This window comes from Nyctereutes procyonoides, unplaced genomic scaffold (genome assembly GCF_905146905.1).
Source record: "Nyctereutes procyonoides isolate TBG_1078 unplaced genomic scaffold, NYPRO_anot_genome, whole genome shotgun sequence".
Classification (NCBI taxonomy): Eukaryota; Metazoa; Chordata; class Mammalia; order Carnivora; family Canidae; genus Nyctereutes; species Nyctereutes procyonoides.
The window spans coordinates 32,143,199-32,165,388 of record NW_026575047.1 but is presented as its reverse complement, the minus strand read 5'-3'; the positions used below and the strand labels follow the sequence as shown (position 1 = coordinate 32,165,388).

Below are 22,190 nucleotides of genomic sequence, written 5' to 3'. Positions count from 1 at the left end.
GTCAGAAAGGCCATTCTAAACAGTATTATTTGATTCTTACCACAAAAATAAATAAGTATACATTTATACACATATATAGTTAATTCACATATCAATTATATTGCTCAGTTCATGTATTGGGAAGTTTGACAATATCAAAATTGTTATGCACAATCTTTTTGGACTAAATTCATAGTGTGGTATGCAATGGTCCATATTTGGGGGGCAGGTCACCCTTCTCTGGATAATAGCAAAATGCAGGGGATTTATAGGCAGATTTTATGCTGTCACTACACTGGATAAAGGAAAGGAAAGAATTTAATCATCAAGGGAGCAAATGTAATTGCTAAACTGCACTTGCTTCCCAAAACAATCTTGTAAGTCACATGGAAAATATAATCTACTGAACACAGACAGCTGCTACAAGTTGAAAGAATTCCTAGCAAGGTTCCCTTTCTCCTACCAAGAAGCTGGACTCTCTAAAAGACAAATGGCCTAGACTTTGCCCTTAGAATCAATCTGTATCAAAAGGTTTGAAAAGTCAAGACAATTTATTTTTTTAAGACTTTATTTATTTGAGAAAGAGAGAGAGAAAGCATGAGGTGGGTGAGAGGCAGAGGGAAAAGGAGAAGCAGACTCCTTGCTGAGCAGAGTTGCCTCATGTGGGGCTCGATCCCAGGACCCTGAGATCATAACCTAAGCCAAAGGCAGACACTTAACCAACTGAGCCACTCAGGTGCCCTAAGAGGTCAGGACAATTTAGATATGTTTTAACATTTAAAAGCAGAAAAACCTATGCTATTTTATCATCTGCATTGCCTTTTGAGAACTATCCTAGACTCAATAAAAAAATTCTCTTACTCTGAAAATTCCCTCTGCATACACATACATGCACGTACATATGCACACACACATGCATGGCCTATAATCCAGGAGAAGGAGTAAACAGTACATAATTATTAACTTGTCAAAGGTGATTGTATATTTTCTGCCAGCTTGCCTCCAAAGAAATCAAATTTTGAAATTCAGAAGGCTAAATTCAGGTTATGGCTTACCCATATCTATGAGACCAGGCAAATTACCTAACCTCTCTTCACTTCAGTCCCCTACTCTTGAAAATAGGTGCAATTTTTCTTCTAACCTAGCTATAAGACTGGCAAAGAACAAACCATGTGAGGATGTACTGTACTGTCAAGGGTAGGGGAAGTGGGCACCCTTAAACACCAACAGGGGGAGTATAGAATAACGGGAATCCGGCATCACCCAGTCAGAATTTCAGGTGTGCACCAGCCTTTGACCCAGTAGCCCCACTTTAAGAACCATCTCATGAGCACACTTATGCACTTGTGTAGGAGTTACATACAACACAGCACTGCTTCTTATCCCAAAAGACTAGGGACAACCTACACATTGAATAATAGGGAACTGGCAGGAAATAGTGTTCATACTGCACCTACAGCTACAATTATCCATCGGGGCTTGACTGTGCTCAGAGAACCTTCAGGGACACAAAAGTAGCTGGTCACATAGTTCCAGAAGATAGACCAGGGACCGGAGTGGGGCTCACTCTCCAGGGCCCTGTGAATGTCACTCCACTGCTTATGTCACATAGTCAAAATACACAACTAAAGCAAGTATTTCTACCCTATTGAAAAAAATAAGGTAATAATAATAATGGCTAACTCACGGGATCGTGTTAATTAAATAAGGAACAAGATGTCAGGCACTACCAGAGTCTAAGGATGACAGCACAGTTTTAATCAGGGTGTCAGAGAAGGGTTTGTGGAAAGGGAGTATTTCCCACCTCAAAGGACAGGAAAGGTCAGAAGAGGTAGCAGTGCACAGATGAAGAATGGAAGAGCATACACTGCATGAGTAGCTCTGACACTGGGCTTCAGAAATGGGCTTACACAACCAGCTGGAGTGTAAGGTTGGTGAGAGTAAGAGAGAAAGAAATGCAAACGTCTAGGTGTAGATGGCACCTAGACCACAAAACCCTTGAATGCCAAGCCAAGGAATCTGCCTTCTGTCCTAACAACGGAGAATCACAAAAGGGGTTTGTGCAGACTTGGAATGTTCAAGGCAGGACACCATGTGTGACTTAATCCAGACATAGGGTAGGGTGGAGAAGGCTTAGGAAGCTATCATAATACAGACAAGATGCAAGAGGGAAGATATGAGCAAGGGTCCTGACCCGGGGATCACGGTGCTGTCTCCACATACCAAGTACCACTCATGTATTTTTATAGCACTGCCAACTTCTATACAGAACCACGTCTGTATTAACCATCTCGGGCCACCACAACAAAATACCATAGACTGGGGCATAAACAACAGAAGTTTATTTCTCATAGTTCAAGAGGCTAGAAGTCCAAGATCCAGGTGCCAGGGATCAGCGCAGGCCCTGGGAGAGCTCTCATCCTGGCTTGCAGACGGCCACCTTCCCATGGTGTACCTGCATCATGGAAACAGCACACAAGCTCTCCATCTCTTCTTACAAGGATCCTACTCTTCTTGGACCAGGCCCTATCCTTACACTCTCATCACACCCCATGCACCTGCCAGACTCCACACAGGTACCATCACACTAGAGGTGAGGCTTTAGCACACGACAGAACAATGTTCCTTCAATCATGTTGAATTAGCAAATGAGTGAATAGCAACAAAAGTAAACTAGATGTCAACTAGATGTCAAAATTATTTACATTTATAACAGGGAAAGGCCAATTTAAAATTCCTGTGCTAATAAGAATGAGAAGCAGAGATCAATGAAAATCAGTCATAAAAATATTTCATTTGGGGGCTGCACATTCAGCCTTCCTTTAACCATACTGTGGCAGGTACCTGGGCTTTTACTCCTGGCTCTGCTACCAAAAACACTAGAGCATTTCCCGGCATCCCACTTTATCAGTCTGATCAGCTCAATATTCCAGTACCGATAAAGTTGACAAAACTGAACCTCACTGACCAGGTGGACAAGCAGAGACCAATCATGAGGTGCACAAGAAATGAGAAACACAGATTCTGGATCAACCTTGAAGCGTATGACAAAGAGCCAGCCGTGGACAAAAGCAGATTTTTATAACGATGAATGAAACATGTAACCACGCTGAGGGGACATTACTGAAGCCTGTTTTAAATTTTGGAGGTAATGGACCATGGTTTACAGTCGCTGTAATGTAAATGTCAGTGTGAAAAACTTCCAGGGGCCATATGATAGCTACAAAATTCCTGAGGTAGCTGTCATTTAACATTGTTACTGGCAATATTCTGCATACTGAATATACAAAAAGACAATGGCCAGACCATGTATAAAAACAACTCTGACCCACAGCCCACAGCGACTCACCCAGGGAGCCGCCCCTTACCCACAGTGATCCAGGCCCCTTACCGCAGCCACCCGCCCAAGGAACCTGCCTGCTGTAAGTCAGATCTGCAGGAAGTCAGACTGCAATCTCTCAGGACAATCCAGGAACCCAGCAACAACCCCTGTGACAATGGGCCAGGACCTGATCGATAACGGACACCTGCCCTCATTTCTGTCCTGCTTTGGACTCAGCACCGACCGGAGAAAGTCAAATCCACTCCTCCCCTGGGAAGCTCCCCCACTGTTCCTCCTGCCTGTGGGTCTCTGCCAAGTGAGGGTGGCTGACCCCTTCCACAGCCAGCACTGGGAACACAGCTTTGCCTTTCACATGCTTGCTCTTCATCTATTTCCACAAAGAAAAGTCTTTCTTTTTTCTCCAGAAGCGCAATACAGCATGTCCCAAATCTGGAGACATCACCATATACCCTAGGCCCTTTCCACAAAGCCCCACTTACTGTGGTTCTTTAGTGCCTCCTCACCCACAAAGGAAGGAACTAGTGTTAAGGAAAGTTCAAGGGCTTTGGGGCCAAACCCCAGAGTTCATCAGCATCTCATTTCTCTACTTACAACCATGTGAACTTGAGCAACTCCCTTAACACCCCTAAACCTCTGTCTTCATCTTTAATAAAAATAATATTTACCGCTCAACTTGTATTAAAAGGGACTTGGCATGTTAAGTGGTTCACATATATACTCTCAGCCACGGGCAACTTTGTCCCAGCCACCTTGCCCCCAAGAAGAACAGCAAAACGCCTCAAGATGAGGCTGATGGCTCCTCATGCTGGTCCCTCAGTCAACGACGTGCAACAGCACCCAGACTCACGAAGAGTCACCAAAAAGACATTTGTTTCCATTTTTCAACTTAGGTAAGAGCTGTTCTAACTCATACTCAATGATCCATAATTAGGATGTGATTTGTCCACACCACCCCTTATTTCCATTTTTAGCAGATTCAGATGTGCCCTATTAACTCACTCTTAAATCGGCTTCAGAATCAAAAGCAAAACTTTAACCATCCACACCTTTTACAGTGCCTTTCCCATGGAACTAGAACCTGGACACAGTTCAGTCCACACAGACGCACAATGCCCCCAGCAGCTTTGGGAGACTGCCCCAGCCCCTGCCAGCACAGTACCGGGTCTCCACCGCACTCGGCACGGGGGTTCTGAGATCCAGCAGGCATGTAGCTGCAAATCAATGATGCAAATTCCACTGTCTGATGGTAACACACCCCACATCTCTGCTCTGCCACTCACTACCAAGTCAGAGGCTCCCATGTTCACACCTGTGCTGCTGCCCCAAGAACTCCCAGGCTGGGTGACGTTCTTCACCAGTGTCCACCTGAGCCAAAGCTGTAACTACTACCAGTAACACCAATCGCACCATTCTACTCAGCGCTCGCCAACACCTCACACACACAAAGCACTTCACGTTCATTACCATGCACACCTGCTCCCCTTAACAAGCAGGCAGTATTTCCACGTTAAGAGGCTCACAGAAGTTACTGACAAGCCCGAGATTCCACACTGTTAATAAGTTGAGTGGCAGAGCCAGAATGCCAGCCCACATCTGGGGGGCCTGTGTCTCCACCATCAGCCCTGATTGCTCTCCCCAAGCTCAGTGGACAGCCGACAGATCACCAGCATCCAAAGCTTCAGAAACACCCTCCATAGTGGTACAAGGGATGGTTCAGTCTCGGGGAGGCAGGGGGCAGGGTGTGGATCAGTAAGAACCGTTTTGTTCTATGATGTTATCTCACCCAGACGACAGACTAAGTATGACGTGCAATGTCCCTCCTGCACAGGACAGCAGCTTCCTTTGTAGTCCCCAAATACAGGTGCAGCTGGCATGTGGTTGCACAGGCATGATAACACCCCTCTGGGCCTCGCCTGACAGGTGGCCAGCCCGGTGGGAGACCTAAGATCTTCTCTCACAGCCCAGGCTGGCCTAATGCACTAAACATCAAACACGTAACACATTCATGACAGATAGATGGCTCCTTTGCTGTGGTCACTTCCTGCCCTGCACTAAAAATACTGTGAATTCAGGAAAAGCCATCCAAGTGGGACCAGCTAGCTGGAATCTTCGGGGACCCAAGAAAGCCTCAGCTACTCAGTTCCACTGTGGGAACCCCACTCCTCCTCCACCCACAGTCCATCTCCAAACCATGTCCTCTGTGGCGTCATCCCCACTGGCCACCACTAATGTCCCAGAGCATCTGGTTCCCACCTCCACCAGCATCTGTCACAAGCCCAAGAAGCCAATCAACACATGCCTGCCCCTCTCCCCTGCAGCCCTAAGGACTATCCTGGGCTGGGAGTCCTACTCTCAGAGGAGGCGCTCTAACTGGCGGGTGGCTGATGGAGTGAGTGCAGGGGACACTGTGCATGGACCACAAAGAGCTCCCTGCAGGGATCCCTGGGTGGCGCAGCGGTTTGGCACCTGCCTTTGGCCCAGGGCGCAATCCTGGAGACGTGGGATCGAATCCCACATCGGGCTCCCAGTGCATGGAGCCTGCTCCTCCCTCTGCCTATGTCTCTGCCTCTCTCTCTCTCTCTCTCTCTCTCTCTCTCTGTGACTATCATAAATAAATAAAAATAAAAAAAAAGAGCTCCCTGCAGGTCAAAGGCAGCAAGAGCCACCAGGCTGCCAAACAGGAGTTGCTGGCTGTGTTTAGATACACCATGCAAAGCTCTATTATGACAGTTCCTGGACACACCAGTCAATTCAGTGTCCAGACACCAAGAAGTCCCAGCAGAGAAAGAGGTCCCTGCAGCACGGAGTCAAGAACACAGGCTTTGGGAGTAGCATTTGAATTCTACTTACTATGTGATCTTGGGCAAGTTATTCAATGTCTTCCCCTCTCTTGTTTTTAAACTGAGATATAACTGACATACAACATACTGGTTTGAGGTATACAACCTCAGGATTTGGTATATGTATATATTGTGAGGTGATCACCATGATAAGTCTAGTTCGCAAGCATCATGTGATTACCAATTTTTCTTCTCGTTGATGAGAAGTTTTAAATACACCACATAGACTGCTGACTCTAATCCCCAGGAGTCTCCTCTCATTTTGTCAGCTGCAAAATGAGGACATTATCTACCCACCAGAGTAGCTGCAAAGGTAAAGCCAGGTACAGATGTAAAGTGTCTGGCACAGTGCCTGGGGCATGGTAAGCACTCAACCAACAGGGGCAGTATTGATGGTGGAGGTGATAGGTGAAACAGGACCCCAAGCTTCTCAGAAGGTCCTACAGACCAAATGCTGGTGTTCCCTCAAAATTCCTATGTTGAAACTGACCCCAAAGGGATGGTCTTAGGAGGCGGGCCTTCAGGAGACCATCAGGTCATGAGGGTGGAACCCCCCTGAATTGGATTAGTGTCCTTATAAAGAAGATCCATGAGAGCCCCATTATCCTTTCACCACATGAGTACACCACAAGAAGATATCATCTGTGAGCCAGGAGGTCCCACACCAGACACTGAATCAGTCAACACCTTGATTTTGGACTTTTGGCTTCCAGAACTCCGGATATAAATTTCTGGTGTTTACAAGCCATCTGGTCTTTGGTATTCTGCTCTAGCAGCCTGAATGGACTAACATAGAGGGTCACTCTTCAAGAACAGGAAAACTGAAATAACCCATCCGAAGAAAAAACTCAAGTAACTTATGACCTCCCAAAGTACAAATCTGAATTAATTGGGAAGAGAGGATTTTCACAAGAAAATATCATGCCACATGTCCTCAAGATTTATCCTGATTGTCACTTTCACTTTTGTTTCCACACCAGAGAGTTAACATAACTGAGAACTGCATGCTGTAAACGTTCCCAAAAATCCTTTACTATTCAAGAGCCGTTCATGATGTAGGCTCCAGAACAATTTTTGGATGCATTCTTCTTTTCTCTTTAGACATCTGTCACACATATCTTCATCAAATACCCACCACGAGGCCTGTGTCTTGCTTCCAAGAAGCTGTTTCTGTACACTACTTCTGCTAGAAAGTTCCAGACTAGCTGACAGCCCCAAACCTAGCTCCACCCACCATGGCTAAAAATACCCCTCGTATGCAGCACCAATACCTAGTGTCCAGAACAAGAACTCATCATTACTACTACTTATTTCTCCTTTCTTTAATATTTTTTATAATTAAAAAATGACCAATTTCTCAATGCTGCCTGCCCCCAGCAATGCTACATACCACATGTATGGGCACGATCAACCACAAGCATGCCAGGTCAAGTAAAAGGAAACAAGGGTTTCCAAACTGAACACACTGACGGCAGCAGCACAAAGAGTACTGGATGGACACTCTTCTATTTACAAAGTGGTGGGCAAAATTCAGCTGTGACATGCATGGATGGGAAAGAAATGTGTTTAAAGAGGGTGTTTGGAAACATACTAACACTATGTCTCATGCCTCCAAGGACTGAAAGGTAATCCTTTTTTCCATATTGAAAAACAGATAATGGGCTGAAAGGTAATTTTTCTCTCAAACTGCAGTAGTGTCATGAAACTACTATCAAATATTTCAGGCTTTGTTAGATAATCAAACTAAGAAGTCATGTAAAAATAAACCTTTCCTTCAGGATGCACAGTGCAAAAAAACCACAGCTGACCATATCCTTGAAACAAGAAAGGATAGCACTTTAAAATACATATATTTTCAGGGCATGTGGGTGGCTCAGTCTGTTAAGTGCCTCAGGTCATGATCTCAGGGTCCTAGGATTGAGCCCTGCATTGAGCTCCCTGCTCAGAGGAGAGCCTGCTTCTCCCTCTCCCTCTGCCTGATGCTCTGTATACTTGTATGCTCGCTCTCTCTCTCTCTCTCTCTGTCAAATAAATAAATAAAATCTTTAAAATACATGTATTCTTTTTTAGGAACTAAAAGGAATCCCTAATATTAAAAAATAAAAAATTCATAGAAAGGTTTACAGAAAAGGCTGGAGAAATCTTCCAAAAAGGAAAACAGAGGACACAGAGAAGTGGGTAAATAGAAGAGTGCAGAAGACCTGTAGAGGAACGTGTGTTTAGAATACAGAACGGGCGCCCACAAATGGGGCAGGCCCACCAAATGCCTGATACCAAGAACAAAAACAAGACCCACATTGTGACATGACCATCACAAAATTCCCAAACACCAAGAACAAGGACCTAAAAGATTACACAAAGGAAAATGTGGGTCACCTAAAAGAAAAGGCTTTGGACACACTATCACATTGGAACATGGAATTCTGAGCTGTGTCTTCAAAATTTTGCAGGAAATTATTTCTGGCCTAGAATTCTATACTCAGATGATCAACTACATGTGAGAGCAAAATATTCCAACATTAGAGGAGATCTCAAAAAGACATATATTTCTTTAACAGCTACTGGTGTATATGCTCAACCAAAGGAAGAGAGAAAACTAAAAAAGGAGGAATCCTAACCCAAGAGAGAGTGAAAGGAACTCTTGCAGCAGGCCTAGCAAGCAAGCACAGAGGAAAGGCAGCAGGATGGGAAGTTCAGAAGAATTATCCAAAGTAAGTGATAAAATGGATGATTACCTGGAGGGGGTGAATGAACTGAGAAGAAATTTACACTTCTGGGGTGAAGGGTGAATAAAGGACAGATACAAAGAAAACTAAGCAAAACAAACTCCAGGGGGAAAAAATGAAATATAACCAAAATAGACTAAGCATCTCAGCTGTGAATAACATCTCCACAGTTGTCATAAGTGCTGCTGAATTCTTCAGCAAAACCTTTAACGTAATCACACAGAGAGAACAGGGTGGAAAGAGGTGGCAGTAGGAGCAGGCAGTAGGGTAAGTGACCTAAATTGGCTTCAAAATAGTAGGATGTTTCACACACACAAAATCTGGAGGAAAGAGCTGAAACATTAGAATGATGGCCTCTGAGGAGTGGGGAATCAGGGTGGAGAAGGGCGGAGTAGGTGATTGCTGTGTTTTTGTTCTAAGTCTCGCAGAACTTTTGACTCTTAAAACTATCTGCCTCTAGAACTTTGTTCAAAATGAGTATTAAACTTTTAAACAAAATCTGATACTTGACTAGCAAGAGTATCACACTGAGTGGTGTGTTAAACCTTCTGGAACCCAGCCCTGCTGAAAATGAATGGCAAGCTGGAACTCCTCTTCCCACTAAACATGCACACAGGCACAGATACACAAAATGTTTGCCCAAGATCACAGGCAGTTCATAAATTCCTGAAGGCCAGCTGAAAAGCTTTAGAATTCTACATTCTATTTTCTTACAGGAAGTTTATTTCAAATCAAAGCTTGTCATTTATTGTAAAGGAAAAAAAATCCTTATGAAAAACTATTAAAAACACCTACATGATCAGATGAGGTCACGCTTGGTCTTAAACACTTGGTAATCATCACCAGTTGTTTCCTTGACCACAAAATGCACCTCATTCCTAATTATCAATTAAAGTGCAAACTTTGTTTATTGGCCTTTGCCTCAGCCTTGAAACAGACTCTCTAAAACTCAGGAATGTGAATCCCTGTTGGGTTGACTCAGCTGTTCCCATTCTAGAAATGGACGAAGAATCACGCGTTCTCTACCCCATGAGGACAGAGTCCTTCATGTAAACCTTGAAAAGGCAAAGCCCCAAATGCCCCCCATGATGGCTGGTTTTCCTAATGGAGGAATTATTCTAATGACTGACTTCTTGGCAAAACTTCTCTAATCAGAGAGGACCACTTAAGTAGTCTAAATGCATAAAAGTTACTCTGCTTTTGACTGACCTGTCTCTGGTGCTATAAACCCCACCCACCGCTCAATAGCAAGTCAGAACTATCTCATCACTTAAAAGGGATCTTAAGGATCCTGCCGATTGGTTTAAAATTTTGGTGCCTTCATTAACTGATATATCAATTAAGATAACTAACAATTTCATCAGCTGCTGTCATAAATGGATCAACTAATTGTGGAAGGCAAAATATTGGTCCCCAAAGAGTCTGTGCTCCAATCTCTGGAAGCGGTGATTATGACATATTCCATGGCATAGGAACTTTACTACAGGCCTTAGATAGGGAAGTTATCCTGGGTTATCTACGTGGGCCACAGCTAATCACATAGTTCTCTTAAAAGCAGAGAACTTTCTCCAGGTAGAAGAAGAGATGTGGCAAAAGGGGAAGTCAGGGAGCCAGAGCAGGCTTCGGTGGTTCCTGCTGGTTCTGGGCTCAGGGGGTTGTGTGCAAGGGCCAGAAGAGGCCTCTATGAGCTGTGGGCGGCTCTCCGGCTGACAGCCAGAAAGGAACCAGAGGCCCAGTCCAACAACTGCAAGAACTAAATTCAGCTGATAATTTGAACGAGCTTGGAAGCAATCAGCATCCCTCAGATTCTCCAGGAAAGAACATAGTCCTGCCCATACCTTGTTTTTCACCCGGTGAGGCCAGAGTCAGGCTTTTAACCTAGAGAACTGTGAAATAACAAATCTGTATTTTTTTAAAGCCACTAAGTTTGTGGTGATTTGTTACAGCAGCCACAGGAAACCCATACAGTGGTAGATGTGAAAATACCCAGCAGAGTGCCTATCACATTGTTGACATTGACAAGAATAAACTGACTTAAGTCAGCAGACAGGGATGGCCATCCAAACACTATAGATTTGTTCTGACAAATGCAGATTCTAGGAATTACAAATGCGGAGAACATTCTACAAATTTTAGGCTTCGGGTAAGTCACTGTCCTTCAACTAGAAACCTACAGATACCTGTCTTGCCTGATAAACTCTAAGTGGCACATGAGAATAAATGCTGGATTGTGCACACCAGCTCGGCCCCCAAACACTCCTACATACCTATGGCAGCACTTACTACCCTACACTGAAATCATACGCAGCTATGCTTCTCCCCTGGACTGTGGAGCCCCTCACCTAAACTCCACGTGGGAGTCATGGCGACGTTGCACCTCGTTATTTCCGCCATCTACCACAGTACTTGCACACGTCACAGGTAACCTGTATAAAGGTTTGGTGAGCTGCATGACGGTATAATTTAACATCTGTGTATAAGAGGTAGATTCTTTGAGGGCCAGTACTGTGTTTTATTGCCGTTATATTCCTCCCCCTGCCAGTGCCTGGGAGCTCAGAGGCATGGAGCAGTCGGTAGGGAGGAAGAAAAAAGAAAGGAGGGAGAGAAAGAGAAACTAGAAAGTGCTGCACTGTCTCCATGGCAGGCTGGCCTGCAGAGGGGAGGGCTCCAGAAACCCTGAAATCAGGTTCTCACTGATGCCCACTGCTCTGCTCATACTAGGGATTTCTAACGGGCACAGGTGAAGGCTTTGCTGACCTTGACCTAAGCCTGCCTCCTGCCCTCTCCCACCTCAGGACAGGTGGCTGAGGAACTGAAATGTCAAGAAAGAATGCTTCATTAAAGGAGCATCCATGAGATCACACCAACCTGAAGAGACTGTCAAAAGCTACATTAGACACATGGCACAGTCTTGCTGAGAAAGGATTAGTGGTGACTCAACATGATGTTTCCCCACAATGCTGAAGTACCAAACAGCACTGCTGAATTAAAGATAAAAAACAATCCTAGGGTTCCCTGGGTGGCGCAGCGGTTTAGCGCCTGTCTTTGGCCCGGGGCGTGATCCTGGAGACCCGGGATCGAATCCCACATCGGGCTCCCGGTGCATGGAGCCTGCTTCTCCCTCTGCCTATGTCTCTGACTCTCTCTCTCTCTCTCTCTCTCTCACTGTGTGCCTATCATAAATAAATTTAAAAAAAAAAACAACAATCCTAAATGAAGTCGCCTGACCACAGCTCATGCTAAGGATCACCTGTACATTACAAACATTTAGAGTTCCGAAGAACATCCTGGATCCATCAAATTGTTAATGAAGCATTTTTTTTAAAAATCCTTGGCAACATAATATTTTACAACTTGCAAATTGCTCTATGTCCCTGATTTCATTTCATCCTCAGAACAACCTCCTAAGCCACATGGAAGAGGCATAATTAACAGCTAACTCCACTTTACGACTGAGGGAGCTTACGTCCCAAGAAGCACATGGACTTCATGAAAGCCATCCTAGGACTGAGTCTGTAGCTCACATCTCCCATCCAAGAGAACCCAAGTCAGTGGTCTTTGCTGTGTCACTTATGTTTACATCCTACCAATATCCAAAAAATTGTGAGGTAGCCTGTGGTAACAGACACCTGGTGAGGACTTTAAAATGAAAAGGAAGGAAGAAAATCCATTTGGCGGGTGATATGGGGTATAAGGTGGAGGTGAAGGTTGACCACCAAAGGCCAACTTTAAGGTAAATAATACATTTAAAAAAAAAAAAAAAAAACAGGTGATTCACAGAACATCATAATCTTTAAAAAAAAAAAAAAAAAAAAAAAAAAAGGAAGCATCATCAGTCCCTGAAAGCCGGGTAAATGAGGCTTTGTGTTTGAGGCCCCAGTTGAGAATGAGAGGTCTTCTCTTCCTTCAGTAAAGAACAGGAGAGGACAGCTTTGAAATACAGAGTCCAAACTCCACCATCTCTATCCACAGGCATTCCATTCCATAGGAGACTCCTTTTCATCGGATCCATATAAAAGCCCAACCGGCTATGAATGACATGGTCATCTGGACACAGAACAAGCATTAACTAGTTAAGTTTCAGTAAGAATATCAGTACAACCTAAGAAAACCACCAAGAAGATCCAATTGAGTTTCTAAAGGCCTCCAAAAATAAAATCACTAACAAAACAAACTGCATGCAGCATGTAACAAAGCAATTTTTTTAAATTAAGACTGCAAACCAAAAAAAGGAAAAAACTCCTACTGAGTTCAGTGAAAATCGTAATTCAGTGGCATCGCTACCAGACAGCTTAGCCTCTATTTTTAATCCCTGTAATCATCCAAATAAGAATAGCAGAGAAAACTGTGTATCCTTTCTACAGACATGTGGCTTTCAGAAAATCAAGCACACCAAATTCCCATCTTACCAAACATAAATCAGAGAGGAGATTAACAGTTTAAAGGATTAATTACTATACTCCTTAGAATTGGATTTTTTTTATAGGCCATTTACCACAGGATGTAATTTTTCCGCAAGCAACAATTTTAAACTGTGCTTTATGCTGGTACATAAAATCACACACAGCTACTCAAGGCACTCTCCAAATTCCACTTATTCTAGATGCCCTAAATTAAAATCTCTGTTAAAGAAATTTTCCTGGGATATACAGAAACCTACAGTTGGCCGTCTTCACATGACACTCAAAAGATCAACGAAATGCTCCAGACAAGAGCTCTGCATCCAATGACTTCATTAAGGAAAACATCAAACCAAAATGATATGATGCAGATGTTGCAAGTACAACATAATTATGAAGAATATGCAAGACAGTATCAAAATGTTGCTTAAACTTCCATCATAGACTCTTTAAATCTGAGACAAAGTATACACCCATGCACCTAAACTTTTTGAAGAACTTCCACTTTGAACCTATATTTTCAAAGATATCCATTATTTATACACCCCTCACTAAGAGAGCTTTCTTTCCTCTGTTCTATGTGGTTGAAATAATTAAAGGTTTAGGGCTAAGAAGATTCTTCTCCAGCTTAAGATCCCTCAAAGGTGAAGAAAATGAAGCCCAGAAGGGGTAGCTTTGCAGGAACAAACAGTAACTTAATTTTGAAGCTAGAATTAGACCCAAAGAATGCTAATCAAGTACTCTATACTCACTTATTCTGTTAACACTAGGAAGTAACAGCAAATATTATTCTAAAAACCCTTTGGAGAGCTGAAGAATTACAGATGTTAAATCACATGAAATATCTAGAACCATGGTATAGAAAAAAAAACCCCTCTCAATTAAATATGCCTCTTCTGAGCTCTGGATACAAACCGTGCCCACCTCTATCAGCGCATTTATCACACTACGCTACTACTCTGAGCTGACCACTCTGTCCTCGAAGACCACAGCTCTGGAGGGCAGGACGTAAGATTTCAGGGAAGGCTCCCGGAAGGTAAACTGACAGGTAAGAATGGGTAAGAGGAGCTACGTCAGCAGCTGCTGGGGAGAGGGGTCTGCATGCTAGTTTGGACTGTAAAAAAGCAACAACTCCATTATTACATTTTCATCTGAGACTCCTGTTATTTATATACCATCATGTTCACAAAGAATTTAGAACTACTTCTGCCTATGCCTTATCTTGGACCAGAACAAAACACTCTGTTAAAGGAAAAGACTGTTGGGACACCTGGGTGGCTCAGTGGTTGAGCGTCTGCATTTGGCTCAGGTCATGATCCCAGGGTCTTGAAATCAAGTCCTGCATCAGGCTCCCCATGGGGAACCTGCTTCTCCCTCTGCCTGTGTCTCTGCTGCTCTTGGTGTCTCTCAAGAATAAATAAATAAAATCTTAAAATAAATAAAGGAAAAGACTGTCTGGTTCAATGTCACATCCCCCAGGGAAGAGAATCATCCCTAGGACATTATAGGTGTTTCCACTTTATTTAAGGGACTGAAAGATTAAAAAGCTTGCCAGGTAGCCTCAAGTCCTGACATCAGGCTGAAATCTGAGTTTCTCCACTCCACAACCCCTCCCTCCCCATCCCTTTGTCAACTTGACCTCTAACTGTAACCGCCTTGGCCTCATTCCGTGGGTGTGGATTCTCCTCCTTCAAATGCATTTTCCAGCCCGCCAAATTCTTGCGAGAGTTTCCTCCACTCTCCAGGCGCTGAACGCTACAAAGTTAAATCTGGCTTTAAAGATTTTTTTTTTTTCAAATTCCCAGTCCTAACGGAAGAAATCAAGAAGCACTGGGCAGAGGGGCTCGGCTCCCTCCAATCAGAGCCGGCTGTCTCACCGGAGCAGGAAACTGCAGCCAGGGCCTGAAGCACGGTCCCTGGGCACAGTGACAGCCCCGCGCTCCTGTGGGACCTGGCCGCGGAGAGGGGTGGGATCCCAGAGAAGGACAGCCCTGAGATGCCGCTCCCGGTTTCTGCTCATTTGGCAACAAAACAATAAAAGAGCAAGTCAGCTGTCCCACTCAGGCCAATTGAGCCTCTGTGCACAACCCGCTATGCCCGGCCAGGCTCCACCTCCGGTGCAAGGGCCCCTGACCACACACACACACACACACACACACACACACACACACACACACATGCGTGCATGCGTGTGGAAGGGAGGGGGGATCACACCCCTACAAGCCTGGGGGGTGGGAGGGGCAGAGTCAGGGTGGCCAGGACACCATGAGCAGGGCTCCACGAAGGGCCATGGTTGGCAACGCGTTCATCTAAGCAGGCACCAGGATGAGGAGCCACAGAAAGAGCATCTCACTCTCAGGGTGCCCAGGACCCCCAAGATGGCAATCCATGCAGTCATCCCCAACGAGACAGTGACCCGGTCACAGCACCGGGGCAGGGAAGATAGAAACCGCCTCTCCCACTCGCAGGCGGTCCTTTGCAGACACACCACAGGGGGACAGGGACGGAGGTCGTGCCCTGGGTGATCAGAATCCCTGCGCAGGGGTCTATAGAGGCTCACAGCAGGCGCAGAGCCACCCCCCCCCAGCCCCCCAAGGCGGAGACAATGCCCAGGCGCCCGGTCAGCACGGCCCCGTCCCCCCAGCGCTCAGGGCGGCAGCCGCCACCTTCCGCACCTTCCCGCGGTGCTGGCTTGGACCTGCCACACCCGGCCCGAGACCCCCGCCCAGCCCCGGACCCCATCTGACCCATGGACCTCCACCTAACCAGTCCCCCAAGGCCCCGGTCGGGTCTGGGGACCCTGCCTGCCGAACACCTCGCCCAACTCCGGCCGCCGCCCGGGGCTCCTGCCACCTGGGACCTCCGCCAGGCCCAGCCCCGAGACCCCCACCGGCCCTTGCCTCTCGCTCGCCCCGGAACCGGCCCGCTCCAGACACCCTCCAGCGCCGGGACCCCCATCCGGTCCCGGGACCCCCAGTCGGGCCCCAAGAACCCCAGTCCGGCCCCGGGACCCCCGTCCAGCCCCGGGACCCCCGTCCAGCCCTGATACCGCCCGTCCAGCCCCGGGAACCCCCCGTCCAGCCCCGGGACCCCCGTCCAGCCCTGATACCCCCCGTCCAGCCCCGGGAACCCCCAGTCATGCCCCGGGAGCCCCCCGTCCAGCCCCGAGACCGACACCGGCGCTGGCCCCCCGCCCGGCCCCGGGATCCCCCGTCCAGCCCCGATACCCCCGTCCGGCCCCAGGATGCCCCCGCCGGACCCCGGACCCTGCCCTGCCCGACTCGGTCCGGCCCGGCCCCGCCGCCGCCGCCTCACCTCGGCCACCCGCTCAGCGGCGCTCGCTCGGAGCCGAGGGGAACAGGGCTGAGCAGCCGGCGCAGCCTCGGCCGCCGCAACAATGGAGCCCCGGGGCGGGGCCGCCGCCGCCGCCGCCGCCGCCGCCGCCGCCTCTGCCGGTCTCCCGCTCGGGCTCGGGCTCGGGCTCCGCGCGGAGCAGCAGCCGGCGCCAGGCTGCGGCCGGGCGGGAGCACCGCGCAGGCGCACACGCCCCGCCCGCGCCCCGCGCCCCGCCCCCGGCGGCCCCCGGCGCTCGGGACCCGCCCCCCGACCAATGGGGAGGGAGCCGCGCGCGGGGGGCGGGGCCGGGGAAACAAAGGAGGGGGCGGGGCCGCGCCGGGGCGGGGCCGCGGGTGCCCCCGGAGCTGGGCGGCTGGCGGCCGAGTCCGCGGCCGGAGCCGGGAGGGCCCCCCGCGTTGCGCCCTCGGGGCCTCGGGGTCGGCTCGGCAGGCTGTGCTCGCCCCAGCCCACAACTCAGGCTAGTAACGACGGCTTGCATAACAGACAGGGAAACTGAGGCCCGAGGAGCGAGATCACCTGCCGCCCCAGGTCACAGCCTTCCTGTTCACTGACTCATCTTTTATTCATTCGACAAGTATTTTATTTTCGCAGACAGGCGACGTGCACTAGGAGTGGCGGAGAGGCCGACTTGGTCCTCCCCTGCAGGACAGGAGATCTCTCGGGGTCACTGTAACGCATGATAAAAGAGCCAAGAGCTAAGCTCGTTTTCCTTTCCTACCTCAAAGCTCTCGTGGTGTTTATATTTTCCACCTGAAATGCCATCCTGTCACCCCCACATATTTAAGGGCAGACCATCCTGAAAACCTCTGTCTTCATTGTATTTGATCCTTTGGCATCATCCAACACATATTCTGGGTTTCTCTCTACCACACTAGCTGCTCCTCCTCAAGTCTCCGGGATCCACCCCTCGCTCTGCCCAGCCTCTACATCTTGGGGTGCTAGGGTAGCCCATGGCTGGGGCCAGGTGGAACTCTCTTACCAGGAAATCTCATGCTCTTCCAGGCTATCTACATACTGTGGTGATGGCCAGGTCTCTATCTCCAACCCCACCTGACCTGTCCCAGATCCTCAGCTGGATGCCCACGAGGCATTTCAAACTTCTCATGGCCAAAACAAGTGCTTTATTCAACACCCCCAAACGAGCTCCTCTACATTCTTCTTGTTCTCTTGGCCTCTCCATCTACACAGTTGCTCAGGCTAAAATCTGAAATCCATCCTTGAGTGCTTTATTTCCCCTGCTCCTTGATACAATCCATCTCTGCCTTCCCATCACCTTCACGGCACCAGCTGGGGGTTCCCCTGCCCCACCATTCTCAATGAAGTGTGACCTTTCTAGGCCAAGGCAGGACTCTGACTCACTTCTGTGCACAGAATGCAACCTGGTACCCTGAAGGTACTCAGAATGGTGATAGAAGAGATGAATAAATGGATAAGGTCCCATCTCCTATATATGCAGACACACACACACACAGTCTGACTTCCAAATTGATTTGTTAGACAAATTCCTCCATGAATATAAGAAGCTTTCCTACTCCTCTCCAGTCAGTGTGATATGGGGATGTCCTCAGAGAATAGGAAAATAACATCCCAGAGAGTCGTTAGTACAAAGGATGGTCACATCAGGCTCCAGACCTTTGCACATACTGCCCTCTGCCTGACACATCATTCTCCCTATACTAGCCAACTCCAACTGACCTTTCCAGTCTCTCCCTAAATGTCACTTTCTCCAGGAAGGCTTTGTAGCCACCCCTACACGGAGCACAACTGTGATAGACACACCTTCAGGTGACCCCCAATGAGTCACACCTTTGTATGATCCCCTACCTTGAGTGCAGGCAGAAACCGTGACAGCTTCTAGCCAATGTAATGTGGCCAGCATTTATTGGTGGGGCATCACTCCCATGGTCACATGATATTATGTAAAAATTCATCTCAGCAGACCACAGAGAGAGGTTGTACTCACAGGCTTTGAAGAAGTCACCTGCCATGCTGTGAGGTGGCCTTTGGGGAAACCCACCTGGCTGAGAGTCTATTGGACCTGAGGACAGCCCCCAGCCAACAATCATCAAAAATCTGGGCCCCCTATCATGCAGGCTTAGAGATACAAATTCAGGCATTGAGCTGAATGAGCTTGAGCGTGGATTCTTCCCTAGTGAGGCCTCCAAGTGAGGATGCAGCCTGGCTAACAGGTTGAGTGAAGCCTTTGGAGAAGCGTGAGCAGAAGACCCAGCTAAAATGTAGCCTAGAAACTGAGTTAAGATATGTGTGCATTGTGTTAAGCTGCTACATTTGTGGTCATTTCTGATGAAACAGTAAAAAACGAATACCAGGTCCCCTCCCCCATACACACATTCACACACCCTGTGCGTCTTTCTGGCATCCATCACAATTACACGTATTTGTTTAAAACCTCTCTCTTGCCACTAACACTGAAAGCCCATGAGAATATGAATGGGATTTATCTTGCTCACCCTGTGCTCCAAATACCCAGCACAGCTTTGTTCCAGGGCAGTCGGTTGGAGATTGTTGGCCCTCCCTGCAATCCTTTCCAGCCCCTTTTCCCTGGCCATATTCCACCCTATATAGTGGCCTGAATAGTGTCTTGTCTTCCCAGCCTCCCTCACAGCCTGACGTGGCCATGTGACATTGTCCTGGCCAGTGAGACACAGTGGAAGTTGGCTGAAAGTTTCTAACAGTGGTGCCCTCGAGCCAATTTGGATCATGCCCTGAGAGCTGATTGTTCATTGTTTAAGAATTTTACAAAGTCACTTATTAAACACAGTCATTACTTAAAAATCAAATGATATAAACTTATGATTAAAGGTTATATTAAAAACAAAGATAAATAACTATTCAAAATGGATGACTTCCTAGTTATTTTACTACAGTTTACATTTACCTACGCTATCAGGGGATTTACATCTGTACTCTAACTGTGAGATAGAAATACCATATGATGTTGTGCTACTGGCATCTCTTCCCATAGCTGCAGTCAGCATTGTCATTGAAATTAGATGTGAGAGTATTTATAGCACAGAAATTGGTAACGACTGTAGATCAGGACTTTCTTCCTTCCACCCATCCCCCAGAAGGCAGTAATTAAAGATTTACCAGCATATCATTAGTTTCCAGGGAAGGTTTTCCTCTTTGGGGAAAAGGAATCAGTACAGTTGACGCTGCCAGCGGCAGAGACATTCATTACCTTTGGACACGCATGTGCTATCTGGATCCTTAGCAGCCACTTCACAACCATGAGCAAAGTCAGAATCAGAGAGATTCTGACCCTTGCACCCTTGAGCCACTGAATCAAGGGGAGGAACCACCTACCTCCAGATTCTCCATTCGGTAGGAAAAAGCAAATCTCCTAGTTGTGTAAGCCAGTGTTAATCAATTTTTCTGTTACTCACAGAATTCCTAATGGACACATATAGGCATTCAACAAATGTCTGTCACATGGAGAAACTCAGCCTGAGTCTCCTTCCTCATCAGGGGCCATCCTATTTGGGCTCCACATTCACTGACAAAGTTACCACCCAATAGACCAGTCCAGGTAGGCTTCACAGCTCTGACTAATAGAAAGATGTGAAAATGAATGTTGGGACAGCCTAGCACCTCAGAAAACAAACCCAGTCCCTGTTTGCCACTACAGCCCTTCTGATGTAAAGAGAATGTTCATTCAATAGGAAAATAAATCAGAGTTATAGACCTCAAAGTTGGACTGATACTCTGTGGAAACTTCTGACCTGGTTCGATACAGCAAAGGGCTACTAGGTGGAGTTTGTGACCTGAGGCCTCTTCTAGACTCTTCCAATAACATGTCTCTTGAGGAAAAATATAAATACAAACTATTTAGAGGCCAAAGTAAGCTGTATTTCCATGACACTTTTGACTCAGTCTTCCTAGATTCTGGAGCTGAGAGACAGCAAAGGCGATCCATGGCAGCTGGGCCCAGTTTAAGATGTGCGGTCAGTTCAGAAAACCTCCAGGCTGCTATGCCAGCCATCTGTGGCCATGTAACAAAATACCCCCAAACCTAGCACTTTAAAACAAATGACATTAGGGGCCCCTGGGTGGCTCAGTGGTTGAGTGTCTGCCTTCAGCTCAGGTCCTGATCCTGGAGTCCCAGGATCGAACCCCATGTTGGGTTCTCTGCTCAGTGGGGAGTCTGCTTCTGCCCCACCCCTGCTCCTTCTCTCTCTCTCTCTCTCTCTCTGTCTCTCTCTCTCTCTCTCTCTCTCTCTTACAATTAATAGCATCTCAAATAATAAGTAGAATCTTTAAAAAAATTTAAAAGTGATTTTTTTAAAAAGCAGTCATGTAACAAACATCATATACTGGTGAATAACAATGAGAATTACAGATGACTCCTTACCAGAAATAAGTGAAGTCAAAAGACAATGAGACAGTCTTATAATGTTGAAAGAAAATGGGGGGAAAAAAAAAAGAAAAGAAAAACCCTGTCAATCCATCTCTTCCAAAACCTACCAGCATCACGTGCCCTGGCCTCCTCCGCCCCACACAGTTGGGTCCCATCAGACCACATCCCACCTCATGTCTACTCTGTTTCTAATTCTCTCCCCTCACCTTGGTAACCACACTCTCCCGCTCCCTTCCCGGTCCTGCCGCCCTCTATTCTTCCTCTGCCAGATGGGGGAAGACCAAGTGCACAAAAGCCAGGGTTCCCCTGGGTCTGCTCTGCTGGTTCTGCACCATCCCTAGGGAGGTCTCTTAAGGGCCTGTGACCCTGGCTATCCCTCAGAAACATCCCTGCCCTGCCACCTCCCTCCACTGAGCCCCCAACCTGCTAGTCTGGCTCTCCCTGGGGTACCTTCCCCTGGGTGGCCTGCGGGCACCTCATCCATGACACGCAGTAGTTCACATCTGCCTTTCACACTCCAGACCAGCTGTTCCTCTTAGGTTTCATTACTCGTGAGCAGCTCCAGCATCTGTCCCATTGCCCTGCCAGTGAGCAGGATCTCATCCTCTACCCTGTCCCCCCAACATCCAGATGCCAGGTCCTGATGGCTCTCTTTCTGGAATCTACAGCCTCGCCCCAGCCTTTGCAGTCTCCCCAGAATTATGGCAAAATCATTCCTATCAGTCTCCCTCTCCCAGGCCTGGTCCCTCCAACCCCTCCTCCACAGGACAGCCCACGACAAAGGAAGAGGGGCAGACATAGTGTTTTAAAAGCAAACCTCAAAATTCCTTTCCCAGAGGAATGCACATGAACTGGTCTGGGAAGCCACTGGAAGGGAAGGTTACAGGCAGTTCTAGGCCATTGCTGGGTGGGCAGAGGCAGAGAAACAAAGCTGTACCACTCTGAACAAGGATGAACTGGCAGGTGTGTTTGGGAGCACCGAGCAAAGGGAGTGAGTCAGTGCCCTAGTAGCTGACCTCTTGATTGTAAGGCAACTAAGGGCTGCCCCTCAGAAGAGCTGGGGATCTGAGAGAAGTCATAGCTGGTCAGCATTGAGAGATATGAATATACAGATGGAATGCTCTTACCCCCAAAGAGTGATGGGAGGTGCCTCCCCACTCCCCATGG

The 22,190-nt window shown here is 47.4% G+C and overlaps 1 protein-coding gene across 4 annotated transcripts in view; it reads right to left on the bottom strand.

Annotated features, from left to right (window-relative positions):
- AFAP1 (actin filament associated protein 1) overlaps positions 1-16,797 on the bottom strand; it is a 144,246-nt gene extending 127,449 nt beyond the window's left edge. For all 4 annotated transcript variants that reach the window (XM_055326393.1, XM_055326388.1, XM_055326390.1 and 1 more), the window contains exon 1: positions 16,604-16,797. The gene's annotated coding sequence lies outside the window, so the exon portion shown is untranslated. The remainder of the gene's footprint in view (positions 1-16,603) is intronic.
- Between the last annotated feature and the right edge of the window lie 5,393 nt (positions 16,798-22,190).